The 7,994-nt window shown below is 42.0% G+C and overlaps 1 pseudogene; it reads right to left on the bottom strand.

Annotated features, from left to right (window-relative positions):
- Positions 1-1,662: 1,662 nt before the first annotated feature.
- LOC148150008 (uncharacterized) lies at positions 1,663-2,406 on the bottom strand (annotated as a pseudogene).
- Between the last annotated feature and the right edge of the window lie 5,588 nt (positions 2,407-7,994).

Here is a 7,994-nt window from a genome sequence, read left to right as displayed (position 1 = left end):
ACACCTTGAGAACTTGTAGGAAAGGAGCAGTACTTTATAGATATTTATTATCATCCTGTTTAGAGATAATATTACACAGCTCTGGAGAAGGTGGAACTTGAACTCAAGCCTCCTGGAACAGTACTTTATATTCTGACAGGCAAAGTCTATCTTGTGATGTCAGTTAACCTTTTCAGCAAGTAACTGTCTTGAATGTTCCTTCAAATAGGAGTTGAATTCCCATCAAAAGTATGTGTTCTGCCAAACAACTAGTCAGCAATAGGAGGCAAGTCAGAAATAGCTGTCAAAATGTCACATAGCCTCCTTAATAAGCAGAATCGGGCTTCTCAATATTCATCCATGTGGCAGTTTCACAGTACAGGGTTTAACCCCTTTTAAGGTGTGTTCCACTTGATGTGGGATAGACTATTTTCACAATTAACTTTTCAGACTTGTTATGACACACCTCTGGAGCAATGGTACTTAGATCAGGGCATCCTGTCACAACATTACATCACAAGAGTTGTATTCTCAGCTTGAGGCTAGATTTTGGCCATCTAGGAGGACTTGAGCACATTGCTAAAAAAAAAATCACCGAACCTGCGATTGGAGAGGTTAGCAACTTCCAACCTGCCCCTCTCTATAGAAGTCCATTGAAAGCAGCAGATAATACAGAATAGATCTCCGGGTGGATTATTTTTGAAAACATACACACTTTTCATTAACAAACATTCACAGTAGCATCAAGTGGCAAAAATCAATTAAAATGGTTAGCAAAACACACAGAGAATTATTTCTTTGCACAGATAATTCAAAAGTACTGAAGATATGTTTGACTTGTGTGGAGCCCTAACTGAGGCCACAGTAACAATGCAGTTCTCTCCTCACACTATAAAATGCCCATAGAAACACTTGAGAAAAGATTTGTGAGGACACTACCAAGACTGAGGGATGATGGCTATTGGAATTTAACCGGTTTGGACATTTTGCTTCAGAAAAAGGACTTAGATATGATAAGAGGTTTAAAATTACCTCATTAATTATATCATCATTGATGCAATATTTAGGACAATGGCAGCAGATGCATAGGAACACCACCATCTCCAAGGTCCCTATCAGGTCACAGACCATTCAAGTTGGAGGTATATTGCTGTTCCTTCATTATTGTTTGGCCAAAGTCTGGCAAGATCCTAACACCCTTCCTCCTTTCCCCACATAGCACTGTCATGGATCTGTTTGGGATTCAATAATGCAAGAAAATTCAACATCACCTTCTCAGAGTAATTAGGGATAGGCTATAAATACTGAACTCTCCATTGATGACCACATCCCATGAACAAACAAAAAAAAATGAGCTTGCTTTTGATAGGATAGTTTTGGAAAAAGTGTTTCTACCTTTGGGAAATATCAGAATCGAAATATGGAGAAGTCGCTTTATTCAAAGAATGGTTTTGACATGGCTTTTGCTACCATAGGAGGTAGTTTAACCAAATAGAGTCTACAAAAGGAAATGGGTTTAGTATTTGAAAACAAAGGGGAGAGAAAAACTTGATTTGATTTATTTACATGGGCTGAAGTACAGTGAAAAGCTTTGTTTACAAGCGGTACGGGCAGATCACAGTAAGCAGGGATGTACAGATCAAAGGTTGTAAAAAAATCTTTGACAGAAGCATACAGGTTGCGTCACATAGGGTGTGCACTAGGAGAGATCAACATTAGCAAGGTCAGCATTTTTGAAGTTGGAGAGTCAATTGAATAGTCTAATAATGGCCAGGAAGAAGCTGTTCCTGAATCTGCTGGTGTGCAAGCTTCTGTATCTCTTACCTGATGGAACAGGTTGTAGAAGATCATTACCAGGGTGCGATGGGTCTCTGATGATGTTGGCAGCATTTCCGTGGCAACAAGCTGTGTCAATGGAGTCCATGGATAGAAGGTTGGCTTCCGTGATGGTCAGGGCTGTGCACACAACCTTCTGTAGTTTCTTACGTTCCTGGGCAGAACAGTCGCCATAACTGGCCGTTATGCACCCAGACAGTATGCTTTCAGTGGTGCATCTGTAGAAGTTGGTGAGGGTCATTATGGATATGCCAAATTTCCTGAGCCACCTGAGGAAGTAGAAGCATTGTTGTGCCTTCTTGATTGTTGCATCTGCGTGGGAAGTCCAGGATAGTTTGTCAGTTATTGTCACCCAGAGGAACTTGACAGTCTCCACCCTCTCAACCTCAGTTCCATTCATGTAAACGGGGAGGCATGTTCTCCTCCTTTCTTCCTGAAATCAATGATCAGTTCTTTAGTTTTGCCAATGTTGAAAGAGACATTTTTCTCATTGCACCACATCATCAAGCCCTCAATTTTCCTTCTATATTTTGACTCATTGTTAGATATCTGTCCTACTACAGTGGTGTCGTCAGCAAACTTGCACATCATGTTTGTTTGGAATTTGCCAATATAGTCACAGGGGTACAGGGAGTACAGTACTGAGCTGAGGACACATCCCTGGGGGACTCCAGTGTTGAGGGTTATCGTGGAGGAGATGCTATCGTGATTGCAGTCTAAAGCTGAGGATCCAGTTGCAGGGGGTGGAGCCAAGTAAAGGTCTCAGAGTTTTGAAATTAGTCTGGAGGAGGTAATGGTTTTGAAGGTGGAGCTTTAGTCAACAAGCAAGAGTCTGATGTAGGTGTCCTTGTTGTCCCGATATTCCAGGGATGAGTGCAGGGCTAGGGACATGGACCTATTACATCAGCAGGTAAATTGTAAAGGACCAAGGCAGACTGCAGTTGACGTGGGCTGTGACCAGCCTCTCATAACATTTCATGGTTATTGAGGTGAAATCCGCTGGGTGGTCATCATTGGGGCATATTGTATGTGCTTTCTTAGGGACTGGAATGATATGCTTACAGCTGAGGTGTGATAAGTAGAATAGGAGAAACTGGTGTGGAGTATAACAATTAGCATGGACTAGTTGAATGGAATGACTTGATCCTTGGCTTTATTCATTTCTGGCTTTTTCCAATGTTAACTTGGTCACCAAAATACTGGTTCATTACCCTAGTGTTAATCATCATTTTTGGATTAGGCAACTGGTTTTACTGCCAGCTGCTAATCTTTCCCAATTTTTGGGAGGACTTGGGAATCTTAGCAGGGCTGACCAGGAAACTGTCTCACTCTTGCTACAAGCTCCTGGCATGTTGAAAGGATTTATAGGCTGACCATTCATGTCTTCATATGAACACACTTTTCTTGGCCATCAAGTTCTAGTGTGGGACTTGAGTTCAGAGGCAGCAATGCTACCTAGCAATGAAACTTCCTACTGATCCTGTGCTTTAGATATAACTCTATGTAAAGTATGTTTGGTTCCTCATATCATGAAAGTACCATTGGTTAGATTAGATTCCCTACAGGATGGAAACAGGCCCTGTTGCCTAATAAATCCACACCAACCCCTCCGAAGGGTAACACACCCTAAATTTATCCCTGACTAACACATCTGACACTATGGGCAATTTTGTATGGCCAATTCACCTAACCCATACATCATTGGGGTGTGGGAGGAAGCCCATACAGACACTGGGAGAATGTGCAAACTCCACACATACAGTCACCCGAGGTGGGATTCAAACCAGCGTCCCTGGTGCCGTGAGGCAGCAGTGCAAACTACTGAGTCACCGTGCTGCCCCAAATTAGAGAGTAATTGGTGACAAAATAAATTTTTCTACAATTTACCAGTCAGCAATTCTAGTCAGCTAAATTTTTTAGACTCTTTATCGATAATGACATGCAGCATTGCTAACCTTCTAATTAAGAACCGATCTCAAGGATCTTTTAGGCTTAAGCTAATGGGACAGCTACAATTTAAGGATATACTTGTGTAGTTTTAATTGGAATTCCAACATTGATGACGGGAGATTGATCGGTCAAATGACCCAAGCTACTGCTTGTACTGTGATAAATGTATGTAATCTTGTTTCAGTGACTGTAATCTCTGCACTTTTTCAAGTCCTCTCATACTGGGTGTACGTGATAGTCCTGCTGCAACTTTTTAAGAATTTGATGTCAATTGTTCAACATTTGTTCATTATTTTTGCATTCTATGCCTCTAAACCTAATATCCAGAAGGACACCTGGCATCGTTTTATTGATGGAGAGAAGGCTTTCTCTAATACCTCGCTCTTTTGGGAAGCCTCCTGCTGGTGAAAATGTAGACAAGCAGGAGTCTGGAAGAGCACAGCCAGCCAGGGAGTATCCGGATGTGGAAAACTTGATGTTTCAGGCATAATCCATCTTCAGGAATACTGATGCAGGGTTATATCTGAAATGTCGACTTCTCCATCTTCTGATGCTACCTGGCCTGCTGTGCTTTTCCAGCCTCCTGCTTGTCTATTTTGGATTCCAGCTTCTGCAGTTTTTTTTTGCCTCTAACTAAGCTGGTAAAAAACATGGCATGTTGCTGCTTAGTTTCTATGCAGTCATATAGTCATAGAGATGTACAGCATGGAAACAGACCCTTTGGTCCACTATGTCCATGCCGATCAGATATCCCAACCCAATCTAGTCCCACCTGCCAGCACCCGGCCCATATTCCTCCAAACCCTTCCTAGTCATATACCCATCCAAATGCCTTTTAAATGTTGCGATTGTACTTACCTCCACCACATCCTCTTGCAGCTCATTCCATATCCATACCACCCTCTGCGTGAAAATGTTGCCCCGTAGGTGTCTTTTATAACTTTCCGTTTCACTCTAAACCTACGCCCTCTAGTTCTGGACTCGCTACCCGGGAAAAGACTTTGTCTATTTATCCTATCCATGCTCCTCATAATTTTGTAGACCTCTAAGGTCGCCCCTCAGCCTCCGAAGCTCCAGGGAAAACAGCCCCAGCCTGTTCAGCCTCTCCCTGTAGCTCAGATCCTCCAACCCTGGCAACATTCCTTTCAATTTTTTCTGATCCCTTTCAAGTTTCACAACATTTTTCCGATAGGAAGGAGACCAGAATTGCATGTAATATTCCAACAATGGCCTAACCAATCTCCTATGCAGCCGCAACATGACCTCTCAACTCCTGTACTCAATACTCTGACCAATAAAGGAAAGCATACCAAACACCTTCTTCACTATCCTATCTACCTGCAACTCCACTTTCAAGGAACTATGATCCTGCACTCCAAGGTCTCTTTGTTCAGCAACACTCCCTTGGAAATTACCATGAAGTGTATAGGTCCTGCTAAGATTTGCTTTTCCAAAATGCAGCACCTTGCATTTATCTGAATTAAACTCCATCTGCAACTTCTCAGCCCATTGACCCATCTGATCAAGATTCCGTTGTAATCTGTGGTAACCTTTTTCACTGTCCACTACACTTCCAAGTTTGGTGTCATCTGCAAACTTACTAACTATACCTCTTATGCTCTCATCCAAATCATTTATATAAATGACGAAAAGTAGTGGACTCAACACCGATCCTTGGGGCACTCCACTGGTCACAGGCCTCCAGTCTGAAAAACAACCCTCTAACACCACCCTCTGTCTTCTACCTTTGAGCCAGTTCTGTATCGAAATGGCTAGTTCTCCTTATATTCAGTGAAATCTAACCTTGCTAACTAGTCTCCCATGGGGAACCTTGTTGAATGCCTTACTGAAGTCCATATAGATTACATCTATCGCTCTGCCCTCATCATTCCTCTTTGTTACTTCTTCAAAAAAAATCAATAAAGTTTGTGAGACATGACATGCCATGCACAAAGCCATGTTGACTATCCCTAATCAGTCCTTGCCTTTCCTAATACATGTAGATCCTGTCCCTCAGGATTCCCTTCAACATCTTGCCCACCACCGACGTCAGGCTCACTGTCTGTAGTGGAGATTAATAAAGCAATTTGACTTGATAGATAAACTGTCAGCTTATTATTTATCCAGTTGGCTGAACTCAGCCCTAAAGGTACATCTCACAATTATCAAGATAACTACAGTTTAGTTCATAATATCCAGATTTTTGCTTGAATTATATGCATATTAACATAGGAGCAATCATGATCAGGAGAATTAACATGTAGCCGTCAAGTAAAGGATTAATACACAAATATGCAAATAGCCAGATACATCAGTAGTGATGTACCAGCACTCAGAGCTCAAATGACAACAAGACTTTGCAAAGAGATGCTGCTGTGCAAAACTTTGTGCTACATCTAAATGCTTACATAATTCACCAAATGTTAAATAAAAGGCCATCCAACCAATAATTTAGATTCAAACCATTTCTCATGATCTGGACAATTACCCAAACTCTTTCAAGACCCACCAAAACAATAACAGATTGTGGCAGCAAATGTTAGACCCATCAATGGGAAAGAGGTGTGGGAAAAGCCCTGAAGGAAATGCCCCCCACTTTTCTTTCTTTAATTTCCATTGATGTTTCTCTTATTCTTGGCTCTTTGCTTATGTTCTGGTCCCCCTGCCAGTTTAATTTTAACCCTCCCGCACAGTACAAGTGAATTCCCTGAGCCGATATTAGTAACTAATCTTGTTGGAGTGCTTATACAGATCGCATCATCGAGAGCAGTGGGCCAGCTGAGGGCCCAAAAATAGGCAGTTATTGTCACCAAGAGAAGTGGATAATGTGAGAATCCTGGAGAGGCATTCAATATCACTGAGAGAAGCAAGGTGAAGAACCTGTTACCGGGGCAAGGTAAAGGAAGATGCCTGCCATATGCTTAACATTCTTTCAACTGAAGAAAATAAACACAGGAGTAATTTAAGGGGTGCATGATGGCAGGACAGTTAGACCCAGTGGAGTGGTCCTCCCCTGAAACTGTGAAGTCTGGGTCATTTTCAATGACTAGGGTGACCATGTGGGCAGCATGTGTATTAAATTGCAGATGCTGGAAATCTCCATTTGTAAGTGGGACGGTGGCTCAAGTTGCTGAAATTTTCACAGCATGTATATGAGGTGGACACAAGAGAATAACGTCTCTCATGGTGAATTGACATAACAGTTTGAAAACTTGATCTGCTCTCAAAGGCTGAATATTAATGTGGATGTGGTGACGGAACAAGGCCATGGTAGTTCTTGGAAATCCAGAAATGGAATCATATAATTTTACAGTACAGAATGAGGCCATTCGGCCCATTGTGCCTGTACCAGCTTTTATGCTCTATGCCTCTAGTTATAAACTCCGGGATCCTATAAGTCTACTTAACAACTGGTTCAACTTGTTTATGCACCTTCAGAGAACCCCAAAGTCCCTCTGCTCCTGTACTCGCCTCAAAGTTGTACTATTGAGCCTGTGTTGTCTCACTGTGTTTCTTTGGCCAAAATGCATTATCTCACATTTCTCTGCATTGAAGTTCATTCGCCAGATGTCTGCTCATTGGCCAACTTGTCAATGTCCCTCTGAGTTTGCTCAGCATCATCCTCACAATTCACTATTCTCCCTTGTATCATCTGGAAATTTGGAGATTTTGTGCTCAACGTCCATCTCCAAATTATCTAAATGAATCAGGAAAGCAAAAGTCGCAGCACCAGTCCCTAGGGAGTACCATTTTCAACTCAAATCCAATCTGAGAAATCTACACTATTTCATGTCTTTTAGCAAACCTCTAATCCATGCTGCTGAGGGGCCACCAATCCCAAACATTTCTAATGTGCTAACAACCTGCCATGTGGCACCATGTTGAATGCTTTCTGAAAGTCCAAGTGTACGGAATTCACAGCAGTACCCTTATCCAATGCCTATCTCAACTCAAAGAACTCATTGGAATTTGTCAGATATGATTTGCCCTTGACAAAGCCATACGGATTGTGTCATAGTCATAGAGTCATACAGCATGGAAACAGACCCTTTGGTCCAACTTGTCCACGCCGACCAGGTTTCCCAAACTGAACTAGCGCCACTTGCGTTGTGTTTGCAAAACTAAGAACATAGTGTCCAATATTAGCTGTGATCACATATTTGGACAAAAGTGGACTGCCCCAAGAGTGTTAATTATACCAAAATCTAATTTATCAGTCAGGCTCACAA

Source organism: Chiloscyllium plagiosum, unplaced genomic scaffold, assembly GCF_037043375.1.
Source record: "Chiloscyllium plagiosum isolate Xiang-an unplaced genomic scaffold, Cpla_swu_hap1 HiC_scaffold_5, whole genome shotgun sequence".
NCBI classification, from domain to species: domain Eukaryota; kingdom Metazoa; phylum Chordata; class Chondrichthyes; order Orectolobiformes; family Hemiscylliidae; genus Chiloscyllium; species Chiloscyllium plagiosum.
This window is presented reverse-complemented; position numbering and strand designations above follow the sequence as displayed.